This window comes from Lepidothrix coronata, unplaced genomic scaffold (genome assembly GCF_001604755.1).
Source record: "Lepidothrix coronata isolate B3197 unplaced genomic scaffold, Lepidothrix_coronata-1.0 Scaffold116, whole genome shotgun sequence".
In the NCBI taxonomy this organism is placed as follows: Eukaryota; Metazoa; Chordata; class Aves; order Passeriformes; family Pipridae; genus Lepidothrix; species Lepidothrix coronata.
In genome coordinates this window covers 2,227,575-2,250,044 of record NW_016690296.1, presented here as the reverse complement: position 1 = coordinate 2,250,044, position 22,470 = coordinate 2,227,575, and the positions used below count along the sequence as shown (strand labels likewise).

General features: G+C 40.7%; 1 long non-coding RNA gene across 1 annotated transcript; it reads left to right on the top strand.

The window, feature by feature from the left end:
- LOC108502282 lies at positions 1-20,079 on the top strand. Its single transcript, XR_001876408.1, has 4 exons — positions 1-148; positions 7,114-7,192; positions 7,675-7,781; positions 19,971-20,079. It is a non-coding gene; the product is annotated as an uncharacterized LOC108502282 (long non-coding RNA).
- The last annotated feature ends 2,391 nt before the right edge of the window (positions 20,080-22,470 follow it).

Below are 22,470 nucleotides of genomic sequence, written 5' to 3'. Positions count from 1 at the left end.
TCAGAATATGCTCCCAGGAGAGTGGGAAGTAGAAGGAGAGATGGGATAACTGGGTTCACGCTGTTGGCCCTGGAATCCAGAGCTGTTCCAGGCTGTGGAACGACGCAGAGGAAATGGCCGACCGCGATGGATGTGCGGCAGTAAGGAGGTGAAATTGCATTGCCCTTTTCACAGAATTGCTAGTGTGTTAAATATTCCACTGTAAACAGGAGCAAATGAGAAGTCAGAGGGTCCTTGGATGTCTGGTAGAAATGTTGTTAATTCAACTCTGTAGCTGGGGCTGGACGAGCAGCGCAAAGCTGAGAACTGTCTTGACTTTCTTTTGTTTATTTTTAAAAGTCTGTGCTTCCTCCCATTTGGCTTGGCCATTTTGGTGAATATATTCCACAAAGAAATAGGAACTGTGTGCAGTTGGAAGCATTTCCAGATGGGCTCTATGTTACAAGAGGGAATATAATCTGTGGGATATTTGTGAGAAGGAATATATGCCAATATATAGAAACAAAGGGTATACCTATGGCTTTTAAAGTGTGGTTTAGCATAGTAAACCCCCAGAATATGCCTGAAGGAATGGAGTGCACTCATCATCAGCACACATTACTGCTACTGTCACCCTCCAAATAAAATTTTCAAGGAGGCAGGATATGTGAAGTGACAGTATACCAAGGAATGCTTTACCATCTCTCAAGCCACATGGCAAAATTTCTGCTGGAGAAGTGCTCTGTTTTGCTTCTAATCTTATATATGTAGAGCTGGGAAACACATACAAAGGGTATTACAGAACACAACATCAAAAAAAAGCCCCAAACCCTGATGTTTTGGCTCTCTAAGCTTCCCCTGGGGGATTTTACAGAAACCATAGCTTCATGTCTCATTGCACACATCTAAATAAATAGTCAAGACAAGCATTTTGCATAAGAGATGCTACGATACAACAGCAGGATTATTAATTTCTTTGCCCCTGGCAAAAGCATTTCATAGCTGCAGTCATCAGCTCTAATTATTTGTTATAGTGTCTTGACTTCTTTGAGTATTGTTTACCCAACAGTATTCACACAGGAGCTCGTTTGTGAGAGGGTTTAGCATTTTTAGAGGGTGAAGTTGGTGTGTGTTTAACATAAATACAAATTATTTCAGAAAATGAGGGCAAGACACACAGATCAAAACTGGCTGTAAACTGCTGCTGAATTCACAACAGGGAGCTGGACTTATGTGGGGTTTAATACTTCAGATTCCTTCCCAATCCTTTTATTTTCTCTGTAGCAATTTCCAGCAAAACCTCATCTTATTTCCTCTTGCCGAGACAGACCTAAGCATTCCCTTTCTTTGAGAACATCCAAATTCCCTTAGGCAGACACCCAGGAATGTGTAATTTAAAAAAAAAAAAAAAGCAGAGGAGAAAAAAGAAAAATTAAATAGCTGCAAGGGTAATCCTGCATTCAAAACCAATTCAAAAAAAAAAGAGACAAATATAAAATGTCCTCTTGAGTGTGAAAACTTTGTAGGTAGGTATTTACACTTGATAGGTGTTTGCACATATTTGGAGTATTTGATAGGTAAACATTTGCATTGCCTCTCATATATGCATACTACTACAATTTTGCCATGTCCTCTTGCAACAGATACTGGTCTATGGAATGGGAAATCTGATTTTCAAGGTCAGTCTATCAAATTCAGAAGTCTTCTAGGATGAACATCAGCTAGAATTTCTGTTGTGACTGTTTTCTCATCTCGTTATTTGTGCTTTCTGTTTCTGGTCTAAGCAGCAGATGAAGGGCTTAAGCCCTGGAGAAACCTGCCATTCAGAGTTCTGGTCTTGATCTGGTATAAAGGAATCCTTTAATGGAGCTGATTGATTTATGAACAAGAGAGTATCCAGAGAGGCAAAAAGCAGGGAGAACTTTAAAATGGCAAGATTGCCATTTTTATATTCTTGTGTGGAGAGAGGACTAACAAGGCTCTTCCTCAGTCTTGGTTGCCTGCACTTGTTTTGAGGGAAGGTTGCTGTTTTCATAAATCCACATGACCTGGAGGAGCCATGGTGACAAAGATTCTGAGATCATCCCCTAGAGCCCTCTTTGTTCTGTCTCTAACAAAGGCCAAGGTATTGGATTATAACATAGTCCCTGCCGTAAATTTAGTATTTCCTCTCTTTAAAGCCATCAAGTTAGGTCATACTGCCATTGTGTTCCTTCAAAAGTCTTTACAGTTGAAACCCTTCCAGAAGGTGAAAAATTAAATTTCCTGCCTGAGAAGTGCTGAGAGATAAAATCTGCCTTGGTTCCTGTTTCTCCTCAGAAATCCTACCACTGGATAAAAGGTGCCAACTGAACTTCAGCTGGTAATATTGGCCTCATGAACTGTTAAATGGAAGTTTTATTTCTTCAACCTCTGATGAATTCTTTTGGTGATGTATCCATTATTTTAGAAATGGTTTTGTATGTGAGATGAAAAAGAAAAGTTGTTGTGCTGATGAGAAAGGCATGTGCAACACCCCTGTGGAGCAGTTCAGATTCTATAACTCCAGATACATCCCCGTTTGCCTGGTCACTCCCTGTGTTATGTTCTTCCTCGTATGATGTGAAGAGCAAACTTTCAGAGCATGGAAAGTGTCTCCCCTTTACTAAAGCCCTGTCCAAGCTGGAAGCACTGCAGTGACTTAAGTAGTCTTAAAGCTTAGGGTTTGACTGTCACTTGGTGCTGGAATTGTAGTTCTTGGATGTGTGCCTAATTGCTCCATTGTGGAAGACACGTGTCATGAAGGTGATGTTCTCCTGCCAGCAAGTTTTCGGCTTCAAATGATACAGCAGAAGTGTGAAGTAGATTCACAAAATTAGTCAAAGAATGATAAAAAGGTTCAGTTCCTCAACCTGCTGTAGACTTGCACACAAAGTGAAAAGTGTTTTTTTTTCCCCAAAGCTGAAAAATTGGCAGGATTTTCTAAAAATACTCTTTTAGCTGTGATTTTGTGAAGCAGACATGTAAAGCAGATAAATTAATACTCCAAACAATCAGCAAACGTGATGCCCAGCAACGCTTTTTCTGTGTCAGTGATATTCCTGAAATATGGAAGGTGCAGTTAACCTCATATTGGTGGTTCTTAGCATCTCTGAAGTGGCTGAAGCAATGGCTTGGCTCCAGTGTGATGTACTCTTAGAAATGAGTGTGTTCTGTAATCCTGTTGTTTAGTGATGAATATTTGCGCATTTTCTTGGACTTGTTCCCATAATTTACAAGGAGAACGTGGAAAACCCCAGAAAATTTCTTGGCTGGGTTCACTCAGACAAAGTGAAATAAGCCTTCAGTTCCAAGATATGATACATGCTATTCCTGCTTTGAACACTGCACCTTCATCACACGTGACCTCGCTGTTTGATGACTTGGCACGGGGCCGCAGCATAATTCGATGATCCACTGAAAATCGTGATTCTTTCATGTGGAAAACAATAAAAAGCATGTGGGATCAATTATGCTTCGCTATTTCTCTGAGAATTCAAGCACCAGAAATAAAAAATACTGTCTGAAGACTTTGAATTTCCATTAACTGGAAACAGTTGGTATAAATTATTTTTACTGAAACTGCTCTGCTGGCCCTGGGTAATAAAAGAAAAAATAACATTGGCATTTGATTGACTTCATAGGTGCAAAATATGTCATGCTCAGAGGGAGCATAAAATTCCAGGTCGGGCAGTGGAATTATTTTATGAAATACCATGTCTGTCATGGAGAAGCTTGGAAAAATGGGTTTCCTGTTACCTTAATTCCTACTGCATCTCTGCTGAGCATGGTGATCAAATATACTGGGTAATGAATATGATGAGTAGCTACCCTAAAAGTAGGAGGTAAGAAGGGAGGCTTCTAGAATAATAAGAATTTTGGTGGAAATCAAAGCTGAGTTATTCAAGGAAACAGTTTTACTGGCAATGTATTTCTAAGGCATGGCTTGGACCTGGGCTTTGGAAGTTTCAGAGCCGTATGTCCTGTGGTGCCTTACTCTGCCAGGGAGCATGTTCATTATCACTGACCCTACAGAAGCCAGGAACTCTGCAAACTGGGAGATTTTGTTTCTTTGTGCTTTGGTTTAAGATTGAATTACTCTGCAGAATCAAGGGGAATTCTGAGTGGCAGCATCTCCAGTCAATCGCAGTCGAACGTGTATTACACTGGGTTTGTCTCAACACCCAAGATTTATCTTTACTGCATTTGGTAAACAGCATTTTTTCTACAGGCTCTGTGATAGGAACAACTATCAGAGTAGTAGCTTGTACTCAAATAGAAAGTTAAACTGAGCTGATAGTAGCTCTCAGATAGAAATTTAAACATAATGCATCTGGATTCATGATGATAAAGCAATAAGCAATAAAATGGTTGTCAGCCAGGAACTGAAATAGGAAGTTAATTTCCAGACTTCTAAATTTTCTCCGTGAGGAACAGACTCTTATCCCTGTTAAATATGACTTGTGTAATTAAACACCACCTAGCATTAGGAGTTTAAGTGCCTATAGAGTTACAGTGTAGGTTTATTAAGCAACAGAAAGGGGCACAGATAACTCACCTGAGAGCAGTCCTTCTCCACCCTATCCCTTATTTGGGTCTGTTGGTGAGAGAGAAATGTCATAAAATTAAATTACTTCTGTTTTCTCCGGCTGGTTTTAGCTTCAGTCCTGATGGCCCAATATACAAATGTTTTCACCAACATACCCAAGTTTAATGCTAGTAAGAATATCAGATGCATTTGGAAAATGTTAGCATTTATTTTTCTGAAATAGCATCTGATAGTTTAAGTGCCATATTTTTTCCAGGCTTCTTTCATTAGAGAGACTGATGACTATTACTACAAATATCCCACAGAGCATTCAGTTATGCTGGAAGGAGGGTGCAAATGACATGCCAGAAGCTATGCAAGAGAGATGATGCACATTATTCTCATTTTATGAGGTTGTAGATCTTGGGAAAAGCAGAGATTTATAATGCCACTCCCTCCAATAATTAAGAAAGTGTGTGTCTGATTTATATATCTGTGGTGGGAAGCTGGGGTAATTGACTGAAAATATCACGGAAAACAATCTCTGTATTAAAATGATCTGCCCCAAACTCCACATCTTCTACATCAGTCAGGAGATAAAAGTTTCTTCTAGAAATGGAAGTGTCTCTCTGTGCTTTGGTAGTCAGCTGTTGTTTTGTCTTTTGTTTACAGTGGTTTGAAGGGAGCTAAAAATACGTGTTGTATTTGGTGAGAAGCACCCCATGAGCCATCAGCACAATATTTTGTAAATCTTGCCTTCTGAATGAGAACAGAAACTGGGTCGTGTTGCTTTACTTCAAACAAAGGGTTGGCGTGATTCAGGGGGGTAAGGTAAGTGTAGTTTGCTGGTAGTTCATAAACATCATTAAAATAACTTGATTTTAAGAAATACCTCCTTTTGTCTTTGGAGGAAGTCCTATTTTGATGACTCAAGAGCTGAGAAAAGTGGCAGGTTTATGTGCTATGTTGACTTGAGGTCAGGGACAACTGTGTGTTTGCAGATCTTGAGGGACAGTTTGGCAAGGCCAAGTTATTTTTCAAGATCTTTGACACCAGACCTTGTGGTTTGGTTTTTTTTCCCTTCAATTACAACTCAAGATTCAGTTTCAAATGACTCGACAGTGAAATCCTGCAAGTAATTTGAATGAAGTATATTTTTGTATTTGTTGAGTTGCTTTCTTTGAAAATTTGCCTTGTGCTTGTTTCAAGAGCACTAAAGGAAAGCAAACCCTCAGTTTCTAGGAGAAATTAAAGATAAAATTCATCTGGTTTCAAGTGGAAGTGCAGGGACAGTAAGTTAATACTTCTTATTCTCATAACTGCTAATTAACACATCAGTCTGTGTTGTAGGGTTGATAAGACCATCTCATCTGGTGATGTTTTCAAGGGAAAAACAAGTCTTAAGGTTGTGGATTTTTTCCCTCAAGTCCTTCTCCATTGTCTCCAGCAAATTCTGGATTTGACTTTGATCTCACTTTCAGTTGTTTCAGATCAGGGAAACTCCACTGATGCTAAATAATAATATATTGCCTTAATACAGGGTTCAGTCAGAAAATTAAAAATGGAGCTGTTGTGTGTCTCATATTTCCCATTGTTTGTGTCCAGTGTAAGTATCAGGAGTGCAGATCTGGCTTTGCCTTCTTTTTATGCAGCCTTACTCAACTTTTTATTAATTCTGACTTTCTAACAAATTTTCACAGGCTTCTTCACCTGATTCATAGTTCATGGGCATCAGTGATGGGATTCCCATTAATGGCAGTGCTAATCAAATATTAATTATTGCTAATCTAATAGCCTGGCCTTAAAGTGTGCAAGTATCCAACAATCTTTTTTATTACTCTCTTTTTTATTTCTGCCCCGACAAGATAAAGGAAAAGAAACAACAAAAAGTTTTTGTTACCTACAAGAGAGCAGAGAGATTAAAACAGTGTGTATGGGTATCTATATATAAATATGAAAACACAGCACCTGAATAGTCAGTTCTTTCTAAAAGGAATTCAGTTTGTATGCTAATAACTTCTCAATGTGCTATTCATATTCTAAAGCAAAAATCTGTAGCTGGCAGATACAGATTATTATAGTGTAGGTAAGTCTTTTAAACCCAAGTAGGGTAATCTAATTAAAGTGAGGCAAGAAAAAATAAATGTTGCTTTGCAAGTTCATTTTCTTGCATGCTTCTCTAAAGAAAGAAAATATCAGTAAATATCTCTTAGATACATGATATGATACTATCAAGTTTTAAAGGATTTTTCATTTTTTTTATGGTTCTCCAGCATTGTTACTTTTTATTTCTACAAACTCCATCGAATTTTTTGACTGCTGTTACCTATATCTGTATTATTTATTTTCAATGAAGTGTTCTATTAATATTTTATCAGAGAAGGAAATACTTTGTGAAATAATATGTTAAAACCTATCTGCCTTGAAATACATTTAAATCATGCAGACATAGTGGTTTATCCATGCATAGGTGCCAGTCTGGCCACTGGCATAACTTGTCAGATATAGAATGCATTTACTGGGTGATCACTGCAAATTTCCCTCTTACTGTGACCAGCTCTGAGTTTTCTCTTTCTCTGTCTTACCAGATGTGATCATCCACTGGGGAATGAAAAAAATTTAATGAAGTGGACTCTAAAGATAATATTTTTATGATGATGTACTTGTGTAAGTATAATTCTTCATTGTTATGAAGAATTTTCTTTTCTTATCTTCCCCTAATCTCAATATTTCACTTCAGATCTGTCCTCTCATAAAGATGTTGCTGGGCTGTGCCAGAAAGAGAAACAGATTTCTTCATCTGGTAGCACGCAGACAACATTACCAGGTATTCAACACAGAATTGGGGCTCTCAAACTCTTGTGTCATTACAAATGAAGACAGACTTTTTCTTAACCACCTCTTTGTTTTCAGGACTGCTATGTGTCTTTATGAAGTGACAGAAGTAGCACATTATTCCAACTGAAGTTTGTGTATAACCATGTCAGGTGTCTGTATACTGTGTGTTTTGGGTATGGCAGGGAAGGAGCCTGTCTTCTCCCAGCCCCAGCAGCCCAGCTCTCCTCACAATCCTGTAAATAAGGAAAGCCAGCCGTTAGGAATGTTGGGCACAATGCAAAGTACTTAACAGTAAGAAGTTTCTGTCACAGGATCCCAGGACAGCCATGCATGGAAGGATGAGACCTCCCAGCAACTTGGAACCGGGCTTTATGGACACCTGCACACAGTTCTGTGTTAAACAAGGACACAGGGACTGGTGAGTACCTGTTTTGCTCCTTGCCCCGAATTACCTGCAGGGTTTTTGTTCTGGTGGTATTTTTTTCCCCTCTTTCTGACTGAGATCCTTCTAAAGGTCGCAGGTGACAGACCCCTTTTCCAAGCTGTATTCCTGTGTGTCCTGAGACACCAGGAGGAAATTATCTGAGGCAGGGGAGTGAGCTGAAGAGAGACAGGAATGCTGTGCAAGTGGGGTGAGGTTGTTCCATGTTAGTCCTTTGAGAGAGAGAAAATACTAAGAAGGGCGGAGGGTTGTCAGTGCTGTACGAATGTGCACTTCTGGGAAAGAAGGGAAAGGCATCTCATTGAGTAGTCTCATCTAAACGTGTCTGTCTCTTCTTTATTTGTTCTTCTTCTGTATTTTATATAGGAGTCAAAAGTATATTTGGACAGCTTGAATTAAATTCTGCTTTTTAGCTGGAGCAGTACAACTAAATCCTTGTAGATTATGAATTGGCACCACTGCACTGAAATCAAGAAAGCTTTGTTGATTTACATCAGCTGTTGCATATTCTTTACTAGAAAAAAAGTGTAATGTATGTTGTAGATGTCCAGATCCACATTTTTTTCGAGTCAGTTCTTTAGCCAGCTTCTTTGGGTGACTGAAATAACCTGAAAAGTACATTAAAAAAATAATCCTATGAATTTAAAAGAATCTAGTCCTCCGTGTGTCTCTGATTGGGCTATATGCTATTACCACAGTAATCCTAAGGAATGCTTCTCTCATATATATATATTCTAAACATTATAATATTTAGTATAGCTCCTGTTTTGGGGAAGGATTATATGTGCCTAGTCTTGCCCAGAGAAACCACAGGATATGTATAAACAAGTGGTGTTTAAACTGAGGCTGAGACACAGAATCTGACTGTGGTGCTGATGGCACAAGGAGATGAAAACAAGGTTCACAGCCTTACAGGGTTTACCCACCAAGACAAAAGCATCACCCCAAGCTGCTGCATTGATTGCATGCCAGAACCCACTCGGGGTCAGACCTGGAATTACCTGCCACAGTGCTGTTTTGGCCACAAACTTGGAGGAGCAGACTTTGAGGAAAGCATCCGAGAGAGCTAAATCTAAACCCTGAATCAGAATTGGGGGAAACCAGAAGCTGTTGGCCTGGAACAAAATGAATGTAATTGGTCTCATCTTGGGAGGAAGATCTGTTTTCACTGGCGTGTTTTCTTCTCAGGTTGGCAAAGACCAGTATGTTCTGGTCAAAACTTGGAAGACCATAGACTGTCTGTGGGCTGTTGCCCATCTTTCATATGATCCACCTTCCATACCACAACAATTTTCTTGACAAGATAACAGGGTTGCAAAAAAGGATTTTTTTTTCTGTCATTAAAACAGTTCCACATTCCCTCCCCAGGCCTGGTTATCTCTTGGGCCAAGAAAGCTTCAGTTTGGGTGCGTGGAGCCAGACACACACTGCTTTTGGCTGCATTTGCCAGGATTTGGCATTTATATTTCTGTCTGATTCTTTGCCTCCAGTGGTAGCTTTTCCTATTCTTACATTTGCATGTGAAAGGTACTCTGTGTCTTTTGCTGCTTTCCTGCACCTTAGGCAGTTTCATAATGGCCTTTAGAAGGTATAAAAGAGGCTTCTTGGCATGGTGGATCATCCACACTGTGCTGCCAGGGCTGCACCTCCAGTGACAGCAGCATAGGAGGGCTTTGTGTCTTTATATGTTTAGCCATAACTTCAGAGCATCACTGTTTCTTTGCTTCTGAGTGAAAGGGGGATGTAGGTTACAATGTTTTGGCACCCATTCTGTCTTCTGAAAAATTCCCAAGGGTAAATGAAGTCAAGAGAAGGATGGGCTCCTGTGGAGAGGAGCAGTGTGCAAAGTGTGGAGAAGGGATGGAAGTAAAGTGTTGGAGAAGGCTTAGGTTAAACATGGCAGTGACTTAAGAATTTGCAGTTCCTACCTCTCTCTGTTTCCCAGAGTGAAAGGCTGGAAAGGAGAGGTTTAACTTTGCATTAAAGCAGAAGCTTTCTGGTTATCTACATCTGGGAGCAGGCATTGGTGGGAGAACAGGGCTCTGAGCCTCGCAGGCCAGGAGGAGCCTGCTGTGCCCACAGAGGTAGGGGAGGATGCAGGACCAAGTCCCTTATTGATAAGGGAAGGTCATCTGCTCCTCAGAATACAAAGCAGAGGTGAATATTGAAAAAAAAGCAACCCAAAAGATAGCTGTTGGGGACCTTGTAAAATGAAGGTTAATCCTACTGTTGAAGAGAAGTCCTTCTGGCAGGTTGCGTAAGCTGCCTCTTTTATCTGACAGTAGAACTGGCAGAGGAGGACAGCTTAGGGGAGAGTGAGAGTTTTGGGACAGTCCAGCATGCCAAGGCACTGCAAAGCTTCATGCAGCTGATTCCATCTCTCTAAAAAGAAAGAGCAAAAAAGACTCATTTACCTAGAAGCTTGGAAAATACCTCACAGTTACTAGTCCTGCAAGAAAGAAGAGATCAGAATGGGCAATTGGACTTTCAAAACTCTAGAAAAGTCTGGCTTGCATTTTGAGTAAGATTTTCTTCTTATTTTAGCTTCACAATGTCCTTGATCCCTGTTTATTTTGGCCAGTTGCTAATTAGTAATGTGATTCTTGCCTGGGATGGTTTATATAAAGTATCCTGCGTTCTTGAGTGCCCAAAACTCTCACTGGCTTTAATGCAGGTTTGTGTTACAGTTGCAATTCATGAGTAGGTTTCATTTTAGGCATTTATATTTAGTTTTCTAAGGCTCTGTTGAGGGAAAAGATTCTGCCCCAATAATATATATCCAAGGAATTCTGGTTGTATGGAACTCTGTATTTATCAAACAACTCAGCACAGTGGCAGAGCAAATCAGTGCTGGGTATAAATGCAGTTCTTGTAAAGTATATGTTTCACTAAGTACCAAGATTATATGTTGCATCTCTGTGCCCTCGTTTTATCTTGAATGTTACAATCATATCTGTTAGTTGTTGCATTTAGAAACTGGGGGAGAGGGGAAGTCCCGTATAACAATGGGTCTCATGATTGTGTTAAGCCAGCCACAAAAATGAGGTCTAGCTACAGATTAGAAATCAGGGAAAACTGCTTTTAAAATATAGTAATAAAAATGCCATTATAATTTGAATCAAATCAGAGTCCTACCCCAAAAGGGCTACATTTAAACTCTTGGGTTTTTCAGTCCTTATCTGTACAACGTAATTGGAGGCTGAAAAATGGCAAATGCAATTCAATGTTAATTGTAGACAGATAAGGTAAGCTGGAACAATTAGTTGGAAGTTATGCCTATGTTGAAATGTATATTTTTTATTTTATTACGAAAAGAAAAAAAAATGTGATTTGATCTATACTTTTACAGCCAAGTGACTTCTGCAAGTAAAAATGCACTCACAGAATGACATGACATGATTTATTCCTGTGCAGAACTGCTGCTGTAGATGTAAGCATAATTAGCCAGGATCTGAACTACCTGAACAAATAGTTAATTTGTCTCTATTTACACCTTCTCACCGAGTTTCAACTGCAGACCCAAGAATGCTGCCTCAAACTGGTGCAAAGTACAGGTGCAAATTATTCTGCAAATGAGAGCGCTGAGCTGAATGCAAATTTAACTAATAGAATAGTCTGCCTTCATCATCTGGCTTTTTGTATGTTGCTTATTTTAGACTACCATCTCTTCAGAGTGGGAAGAGATTAATACCAGTTAATATACATTATTATTCTGTATTTCAGTGCGTACCTTAAAAGACCAGTAAAAAAACCTGAAGGATCCAGGCAATAATATATAATGCTATAACAACTGTTCTAGCTGCCCAACTACTTTATTTTCTGACATTGACCCCGTGTTTGTCCCTGGAAGATAAGATCTGGGTTTAATTATGCCCTTGGACAACCCAGTAAGAGAAGAAATGTCAGGAAGAGGGGATACTTCAGGGAGCAAAATATTTGGGTGAACTTCCTCTTGTGTATTTAGAGAAGCATAGGACTTAAATTTCTCTGAAACATAAGCAGACTTTCCTCTCCCCCAGAAAAACCTTGAGTAATTGCTATGCAGAAGTAGTAAATAATATATTCAGGAGCTTAATCCACAGTATTTCAGAGCACATGGCACTTTGCTTGTGCTCATGTCTCATCTTTGAAAAGCTATGTGAGGAATTAATGTGAGCCATCAGAGTTCTTGACCACAACCGTATCCCTCTGGAAAATGGGTTTTCCAAAGCACCTGGGGGACAGTGGCTGCCTGTAGGCTGTGTGCCCACCCCAGCCGGTGGCTCAGCTCCAAGGCACCCAGGACAGGCAAGCACAGAAGTCTTACCCTCTCCTCAGAGCCACAAAAGAGAACCAGCCATGCCCAGGAATCTCTCCTGCTCAGCAAGAGCCAATTCCTATGTCAGCCTGCATCCCGATACACATTTGGACTGCCAGCCCTTTCTTGTGTCAGAGGTTTGCCAGGAAAATTTATGGTTTCAGCCAGAGAACCATGTGTTCTGTGCAAATGAAAGCAAGTAGTCCTGGTGTTAATCATCTCACTTGTCACTGAGCAAAACAAAGCTTTTGAAGCTGATTCAGAAATTATCCTCACATCCAAATGCAGTCTCTGCTGGCCCTGCTTACCTGTGTCACGTTATTCCCAGACATACACAGACATGGGACTGCCTTGACTCAGGATCTAACAAATACGTCCTGATTTTGTGAAAGTCACTTGGAAGGTGGTGTTGAATCCAGACTATTTTATTTGTTTTGAAGTAACTTGCTGGATGAATGCACCAAAACTTGGAAACATGAGTGGACACTGACAGCAAACTGCCTTTGCTGTGTGGAACAGCAAGCCCTGCCAGTCTGCCTGGCTCTGGGACAACCTGCCAACCATCTTTAGCATCTTTAGTCCCTTTTCTGCACACGCTGCCTTATTTTTGAGATGCAAACCAAGCACAATTTAAAAAGCAAAGGATCCTGAAGGTTCTAGGGATTTAAATCTACGTTGCTCTTCCTCTTAGGGAAGCTCCAAGCCTTTTCCCATCTCTAAATAGCAATGCTTTGTGTCTGTCACTGTACCTGTCATTATCTCATTGTTGGGGTTGGTGTGTTTGGTTAGTAACACCTGCTCATTCACCTGATTAGCACCATGCTTTAATTTCATTTAATAAGTATATTTCGGAGTCAGAATGATCTTCATCAGCCAGACTAATTTAACTTTGCCATGTAGAATTAATTAAGATGAAGACTGTCAAATGAAATGTAAAAAATAATCAGTGGTTCTCATTAAGAGATAATAATAAGACCTTTTTTCTTGTTTAGCAGTTTTGTTTTGGTCTCAACATCAAATTTTAAGAGGTGTTACATGTTGTGAACATTCATTTTAGTGCATTTGATCTCATCTGGCACCATGCAAAGAAATAAAATCCTTAACCTTCATTTGACAACCAATAATTAAGAGTGTGAGCTTAATACTGAAAAAAAGAGCTTTAAGAATAGGTAGCTAATTTTAGGCATCCATCAGGAGTTTGATGAAATATGGAACACTTGAAAGATGAACTGAAGCAGCCTCTGTTGGAACCTAATGACTAGCTTCAAGAACTGAGTCAGCCCTGATACAATTTTGAAAGTTTTGAGACAAACAAATAGAGGAGTTGAAGTTCACTCCTTGAAGAGAGTGTCAGGGCAATAAGGGTTCAGAAAAACTGGAGGATTTGGATTTGTTTTATAAGGGAAAGTCCACCTTTTCTCCTTTGATAGTGCTGAATGTAAGAAGGATGGTGCTGGCTGATCCTACATATTCCCTAGGGATAGGGCAGGAACTGGTTTGCAGGAAAAAGACATTTTGGTGGCAGGAAGAGCTGATCTCCCAGAACAGACAGCAGTTCAAGGTGGCTGTGGAGTCTCTTTCTTTGGGGCTTCTTAAGAACAAGGCAGACAAATATCTCCCAGGAGTGCTGGAATATACTTCCCCTGACTGGGGAAACTACTTGGCACCTTCTCTCTGCCTTGTGCTGTGTTCTCCTGAGGGTGAGCAGAGTGTGGAGTGCACTTGCTTAATGGTATTGCCTCAGCCAAGGAGTCAAAGTTTGCTCTAAACACTCTAATTTATTAGAACTTAAATAACAATCATAAGATGAAAGGGGATGTAGGTTAAAACACAGATGCCTGTTGAACCAAGACAGACGTTGTGGACTGGAAAATAATTTTGCAAATATAAAATGTTGGCTATGTTTCAAGGCAGGGAAAGTCTTCCTTCTTAAATGTGCAGTTGCTACGTGATCATTTATTTTCTGGATTTCCTTTGTGTTGAATTTCCAGAGTTATGGTAAACAAAATGGTCATCATAAACCATTCAAGGAATATCAGCTTTATGGGGTTAGAGATGTCCTCCCTATTGCCTGCAATTAATCCGAGAAATGAAGTCTCACCCTTTCCAGCCCGTTATTGGGCAGTGAGCCCAATGAAGTAATTTTCCTTTGATTATGCAGTCAGCCCTGAATGTATGAATAGATTTGATGACTGCATGCTGTGGTTTGTTGGTAGGGTTTTTTTATTTATTTTTTTTTAATTTATTTTCTGGATTTTATTCTGGCTGGAGGCTATACAGTATGTTATGCTACCCATCAGACTTGGCTACAGAGTCCAACTTGAAAAACATTGTTCTTTCCTTGCCAACTTGCTCAGCCTACGGTCACTCAGCCTTGTCAGCTCTCCTGGAAAGAGCCAAAGAAGACTTTACCAATGTTTCTTTCCCTTTTCCTTGCATTTCTTGCTTCAGATTGGGCAGAAGTTTTTGTGGTACCTGGCCAAGAGCTCTGTTGGTATCTCTTGTGCTCAGAAGAGACAGCCTGGCCCTGTTATCCATTGAGTGCTGAAGAGGAGCCAGGAAGAGAATAATTCTTTCTGGTGGAGGTACAGGAATATTTGCTCATAACACATCTATGTTTTTATGATCTCCAGCAAACTAAACACAGAGGGAGATGTAATTTCCACCATTATGCCGTGGCAGAGAGAAACAGCATGTCCTTAGGGCTACTAAACTACACAGGAGGGAAAAATACTGCTGGGAATAAAGTCTTCCAAAGGCATCCAGGCAAGGGACAACCATAGAAACAAGCCCAGCCTCTGTGTTTAGGGAAAGACTGGCTACCTGTAACTCTTCACCCCTTAGATACTCAGCATCCCTTGGAGGCCCCTATGAAGCTGGTTACTACCAGAATCCCATAGATTTATCCCTGACCATTCAGCTTGATCACTCTCTCATGTGCATTATGTTCTCTCAGGGTTGGAATGTTTAAATTTCCTGGTAAAGGAACCCACGTCACGGCTCCCTCCACCCTTTGCGGTTTGGGCATTTTGGCACAGCAAGTACCCTCTAGCCCACTCTGTGTAAGCAGGCCTCCTCCATTCCAGTGTGAATTCCAAGTAGGAGCTAATGGCAAGAGACTCTGCATCTACCTGCTCTGGCCATGCCAGTGATACACAGAAGAGCAGGAAGTGGTGGGAGGGCACCAGAATAAGAGCAAGGGCCATCATATAGATCTCGGCCATTGTTACAGCTCTAAAATTAGAGACATAATCATAATAGAACCCTCCTATTCTAACTTCATTTGGGTTCTTCTATAAGGACTGCAGATGCTTTCACCCCACAAACTGGTGCTTGCACAAATCTTGAGGAGCTGTATTTATCTGCATTGCCTGCCAGCCATGACAACACATGTGGCTGGGAAGGGTTTTGTGTTGTGGCCAGACAAGACTGCAGCTCATCTGTCCCTCCCCTTTTCTCCTTCTCTCTTTGCCTCTCCTCCTCTCCTCCCAATCTCAGTCCCACCAGGGCTTTGCTTTCAAGGTCTGCCGCCAAATTTTCTGCTTCTCTCCTGTCAGGCATTCTGCTTGTGAATTGCCAGAGTTCTCTTTTCTTCTAAGTGTTCACTTCTTTCTTCTCCTTTTCTCTAGTCTTTCCTCTTTTGTTTCCCATTAAATCCTTTTTTGTTTGTCTCACTCCCCCCCCCCCAATTTTCATCTTGTGCAGCTTTTGCCTCCAAGTTTCTGTAACTGCAATTTGTTTGGATGGTGTGTGTGATTTCCTTTTGCTTTGACAGTTGTCTTTTGGACAAATGTTGATGCAGCTTGTGCTTCCAGGTAAAAAGTACAATACCTCATGGAAAAGAAAGTTTTATATCCTATAAAAACACAGAAGTGTGAATTGATTTGAATATTTTCAAACTATGATTGCTTGAAATAAATTGTTTTCCATAAACTTCACAAGTTATCGTGAAGGAATATTGACAGAGGGAAAAAATTATTTTAGAGGTAAGGTTTTCTGCAGTATCCCATATTCCCATCTGCTTTCAAAATGTCTTTGGAATGGTCTGTTAAGCTGAGAGCAAATACAGCTTGAGAAATGGTGTCCTCTCTTTCAATGCTGAGATATTTGTATTTTTAATATGAACTACACCATTATCAAAACTCTTCCTATCAGTTGTTGAAAACAACTTTCTCCATGTTCGAGTAACGTTTTGTATTCATTTATTTATCTAGGATGAGGAATAGCTGGAACACGAGAGACTTCCCTGGGAATGCATCCAAGAAGGGCTGCTGGAGGCTTCCTAGTTAATCAGTTTGTCTAAAGGAGGGCTTTTTCCAGCCTGCAATATTACTCACTTAACTTTTCACTAGGCCTTTTAACGTGAGCACTCTTAAAGCAAGCAGCTGTGACACGGAAGTGTTAACTTAGGCCAGACCCCTTGAAGTCCTGACTTTTCACCATGTGTCCTGTACATTGCTAACCCACAGCAGCCACAGCAGGCTGAGCTCCCCCTGACCCCCCTCACTCACTACAGCCTTCCTCAGGGTTTGCTCTCTGTGTATCATGAGTGTTACTCATAAAGGGTTTGAGGTCCCCAGACAGATGTGTCTACTTCCACCATTAAGGTGGATTCAAGTGCTTGGCATGGCTGTCTCCAGGCAGATTTTCCCTTAAATAATTGATAGCTGCCCATGGTTCTCTGTCTGGATCTACTCATGTTTATAGGGAAGCATCTCACACTTTTTTATTGATGTGACCTGTTTTTATGTTCTCAGCTGACAAATTATGCCAACTGAGCTTTCTTACACCTACTGTGATATGATAAGAAATTTTTAAGTCAACCACAGTCCTGAAAACTTTGTAAAACTTTCAGCAGTGTGAGGCACCAGGGTTTGATTGCCAGAAGATGTTGAATGAAGAAAGAAGAGAAATGTCTTAGAAATGAACCTGAGTGGTGTTACATTGAAAATCTTGTTAAGGGCAACAGGCAATAAAGCACGTGAGTTGAACCAAGCAAAGACCATTAGTCTAGTTAGTGTTTTGTTACTCTGGTCAAACATACCCGTTAATTAAAAAAAAAAGCCTCATAAATGATATGGTAGAAATGTTACAGAAAAAAATCTTCCTGTTATCTGCCTCCTTTCTCTGGCATTATCTTTGCCCTCCCTCTGGGCCTGCAGGGCACTGGTTTTTCTTCCTCAAAAAGAAGAGGGTGTTTATGAAGTGTCACCGTGCTGAGGACAGAAAGGGCTATTGTTTCTTAAGCAGTAACTACCAGTTCATTCCCTAGGTTCTTATTTTTATACTTTATAAACAGATATGCAATGTGTTGTTTGCTTTGGGCAGACACTCGTAGGGTTTGTGAGACCAGGCTTAGCAGACTTGCAGACATGATATATGCAAACAAAGCAAGGCATTGCACTGGCTGGGCTGAGCTCAGCTTTAGACAAGGCCTTGATGATCAATCCTATGCAATTAATAATGGGTATGTGGTGGCTCTTGCAATGGAATGGCTGGTTTCCTGATAAAGTTTATTTTGTTTGAAAACCAAACTTATTTCATGGCTTGCAAGTGGAATTAACGATTTTTATTACAGCTGCACCACCTACTGTGTTGTGCTTTTGAGGTGCAATTGCTGCAGAGGAACTGCAAGTGGTGCTTTATGTCATGACAGGGTGGCTACTCTGTGTATTGGGGCTGCCTCTAGATAAAAGGTAATTTCTATCTCTGAAACATTTTACAATTTAATCGATGTTTACAATTTTCAGAATTACTTCAGAGCTCTGAGTTTGGAAATTCTCTGCAGCTCTGAGATTTTGAGGACAAAGCCAAAAATTATGTAGAGACTGAGCGAACTGATGTGTGAAAACAATTTGTAAAGACTATTTCCGAAACAGTGGGATATAAGTATAATCTGCATATATTTGAAAGATATGAGCTCTTGAGTCAAAAGAGAGGACTAATATTATATCAGCCTTGGGAACAGCTGGTTTTAGCCATGAAGCAGAGAATGGACCTCCCCTTAGGAAGCTCTTGCAAGGAATCCACAAGAGTCCATAATGGTTTTAAACGAAAGTTTTCCTGAAGAGTAAAACATGTATGATATGGTTTGTTTTCATGTGCTTGGAACTACTTGAGTGCTTTTGAAGCTGTCCTGTGCCTGATAGCTTGAAAAACACCTGTCTTGTCAGGATGCTGCACACCTGTGACCTCCCCTGATTTTGGTGATTTGCAGTCTTTTTGTACCAGTTGTTCGGTGTCATCTCCTTAACCACAGACAGCACTTGTTGCTAATGGAAAGAAACTTGATCTCTTTTTACACCTTTGCTCCCTCAGTCCACACAAGGAACTGAAGAACTAAATTTTTGTTTGACCCCACAGTTAAGGACAGCTTTATTTAATGACAATGTAATGCCTGGTTTTGTAGGCAGGACACTGAATTCCTTATACCTCTGGCACTACAACAGAGATGTTTTGTGCCAGTGCTGTTTACATTAAAAAAAGAGAGTTCCTTTAAGCACTATACAAGCAACAAATTCCATACAGTAGCTTGTTCTACATTTTTCCTTTTGTTTGCTTACTATTGTTAAGTCCAGATCATTTACTCCTTTAAAAGCTGACTGACAGCTTTCAGTTGTGTAATTCTCAGCGTGCTAAAGGCTGTTGTGTTGACAATAACTGAGGTACGTGCATTCAAACATTGCTCAGGAGGGATGGTTTGCTTCCACTGGTTATTATTTCAGGCATGTTTGCAAAGGGGAGAAAAAAGAAAGGCAGCTGGGAAAAGGAGTGACGCAGTAGCTAGGGCAGGGTAAGGATATGAGGAAGGGATTAGTGGTGGGGGTGGAATGTAAGCAACCACCCCCAGAGCTTTCACAGAAGTGACATCAATAAATAGAGTTCGTAGGTGGAGACCCTGGGTTTTGTATTGCAGGTGAGCAATCTCCTACTGGATCTGCAGAATCCCTGAGGAGGCAGGAGTAAGAAAGAGGAAATGAAGACATATCAAATATGAAAAATCGTAACTTGGTCTTTGGCTGCATTGTTGTCTTAAGTCCGTCCATCACTGTGGGAAACCTCTGTGACAGACACGGATTTGTCATGGGTAGAGGCTGTATCACATCAGCCTTCTCTGCTGATGTGTCTGAGAAGAAAGCTGGCTACATACATAGTCCCACTTGTAATTAGAAATATTTTATAACCCACATCCCTAATGGAATCTGGGAGAAATTGTTATGACAATGTGTTCCTAATGTATTGCAAGACCACAGCGCAATAATACTTTTAAACTTTAAACGTTCTGCATCTGATCTAATATTGCAACTCATCCATCAAAAATTGACCTTGAAGTCTCTCAAAGATGGCTGTTGCTGGAGTAAATGCTTATAATGAATGCTAGTGTTGCCTTGCTGAATGGGAAACGGTACTGTGAGTCCTCTGAGTGGCAAGAACAGGTCGATAGTTTGTGGCAAGATATCCCCAGCAACATCTGATGGGCACTGATCTTATCTCTAGATATCAGTGCTCCAGTTCCCCGTGTCAAAAAAAGGTAGTTGTTAAAGTACCACCATAGAATCATTAAAACAGGAGCAGAGCTGACCCCACTTGAGACAGGACCAGCTGTACCTAAACCTCTGCACAGACACTGAAACTGGGAGCCTGCGACTCTTCCTGTCATGGCACTGGTTTTTCACAGTAATAAATAGCATTCCCATGCCTATGCACTGGGGAGTCTTGTCTTCATAATAAAATCACTGCTATCCTTCTTTTTGTTTGGGTTTTTTTCTTTTTTTTTGGTGAACAAAGCAAAAGATATCATAGAAAAAATTTTACAGCAGCTCAGCAATACATTTCTGCTCTTACAACCAAGGTAATTTTTGTTTCAGGAATCACTGCATCAAACCTGGACATATGCTGTATTTGAAGAGTGAAAAGAAATACAGTGATTTATGGACTAGCCAATCTACAGGCTCGCTGATCAACAAAACAGGAGCTTTAAAGCATACAGGTAATGTTGGCCTCGTATGTTTGAGGCACACTAAGTTTTGTTAACTTTCTTAGGAGGGAATATCGAAGGTCTGGGTACTGAGAATGGACGGAGCAATAGCAGAGTGTATGAGTTGTGATGATTTATTTCTTTTCCAATGCTTTTGGGTGACACATTCTGTGAAATATTAGTGAATTAGCTTCTCTCAGTTCAGCTGTTGGAGCTGTTTTTTCTCCTCTGCAGGCATTTTGCTGTGTCTCTGTCACTGTATTTACTCAGAAATGCGGTTTCACATAGAAACACACAGAAAAAGAGAAGCTTGGGCTATGTATCAGGGAAGTGATTTTGCGGGAACAATTAAATTCTGGAAAAAACTGAAGCTAGTTAGGCAAAGTGGACACTGAGCCGTTTGGGAAGCTAGCTAAGCATCACTGCAAATTACACAGGAAGGGAGTAATTCTGCAAAATGAAGTGTTGAAACTGGATAATACAAGCGCTCGTTTCTGATGAGGTCCTTACTATCTATATGGTCTTGTTAGTAGTTCTGTGGAAAAAGAGAATTGAGACACCAGCATTTGCAGAATCCCAGTGAGTAATAATTACAATTTTTAAGCCATTATTTCACTATTTAGGATTGTATTTGAAATGGAGAAAAACCACTTTTGTTTACTAATGAAGATGGATGGAATTTCTAAGTGAAATGTTCAGGTGCTGCTGATGGCCTTTGTTATGAGTGGTTAAATTGCAGGAATTGAGTCAATCCCACTCCCCAAAGCACATTGCAGTTAAACTGTAAGAATGGAAACTACTTGAACTACTACGGAATTGCCTACGTAGCCTTTGCAGGTGGAGTGGTTATCCTGTGTTTTGTGCACATGTATATTGAGTTCCCAACGGAAGTCCTGCCTCTGGCCAGGTTTTTGGCATTCTTTCCAAGGAAGCTTTTCTGTTTCTAAGCCAGTCATTTATGGATTTCTCCATTAAAGCTCCTACAGGAGAAGTGATAGAGAAGAAAGTAAGTTAAACCCAAGGCAAATGTGCATTTTGATTATTAGGACTTTCTTATTCTGAATTTTTTTGTCACAGTTTTCAAAAACCATGTTAGAAGAGAAATAATTGCTTCAATATTCAGGTCTGGGAGTTTGGGGCTTGAATGCTTATTTTAACATGGCAACAATGGTTATTTGACAATATTTGTGTAGTTTGAGATATCTCAAGACTGCACCTCCTTTCACTACCCCATGTGTTTCATTTTTTGAAATTATTATGATTTAAAGGAATGTAACAATTGTTGCTTCATTTAACCTCTGAGCTGGCAAAGAGAAAAGGATGATATGGATGAGGATGATATGGATGATACAAGAATTAGGGTTTAAATTGTAGAGCACTAATTTAGAAACAATGTAGAACAATCCAGTACATGGTGAATGTTTGACTTTTTTCCTAAATAGATTATAATAACTCTGGTTGTTAAAGAGAAGAGAGCTATCTAGCGGTTACAGATGTCATCAGCTTTTGTCCAACAGCTATCAAGGGCTGTACCCAACTTAAAAAGGTTTAAATTATCCAGGAATAATGCAAGGTTTGGGATTAAGCTCTGTAACATAAGAGGACAAATTCTGCCACATGCTATGGCTTTACAAACTCATTTTCTGAAATATATTTTATCTTATTAATTGAAAATCTCATAATAATTTAAATAAAACTAACAGCCAGTAGTGTGAATTGAAAGTGGTTATGTTGGGAAACAGAGTTGAATGAGAAGTTGCTGCGTTGTCATGGGGGGTGGGAAAAAAAAAGGCAGAATAGTTGGCAAGTGCCATATAGGAAATTTGGCTACTAAACATTTCTCTTGTAGCAGTGAAACAAACCCTCCATAGACTGTGGCATTCTGTCCCTCATGGCAGCCCCTGGAGCCCACATGGAGAAACCCCGGAGCAGCTGCCAGTCACAAACAGCTGGGGAAAACTTCCCCACCCCACAGCTCCTGGAGCCCCTGACCAGCCCAGCCTGGCAGGGACAGTGGGAACAGTGCCCACACTGGAACACCCCACAGCTCCTGGAGCCCCTGACCAGCCCAGCCTGGCAGGGACAGTGGGAACAGTGCCCACACTGGAACACCCCACAGCTCCTGGAGCCCCTGACCAGCCCAGCCTGGCAGGGACAGTGGGAACAGTGCCCCTCACCCTGCCCTGGAGCCCCAGAGTGACCAGAGGCTCCGAGGCCCTGCCTGGGGGAGGCCCCAGGGCCCAGAGCAGATCAAACCCAAGGCTGTGCTCCCCACACGGTCCGGGCCCTCCCATCCAGACACCTGAGAGCTGCTCTGCCACAGGGATCTGATGGTAACTACAGAGTCTGTCTCCCTCTCTTTCTCCTCCTTCTCTCTTCTTGTTCCCTCT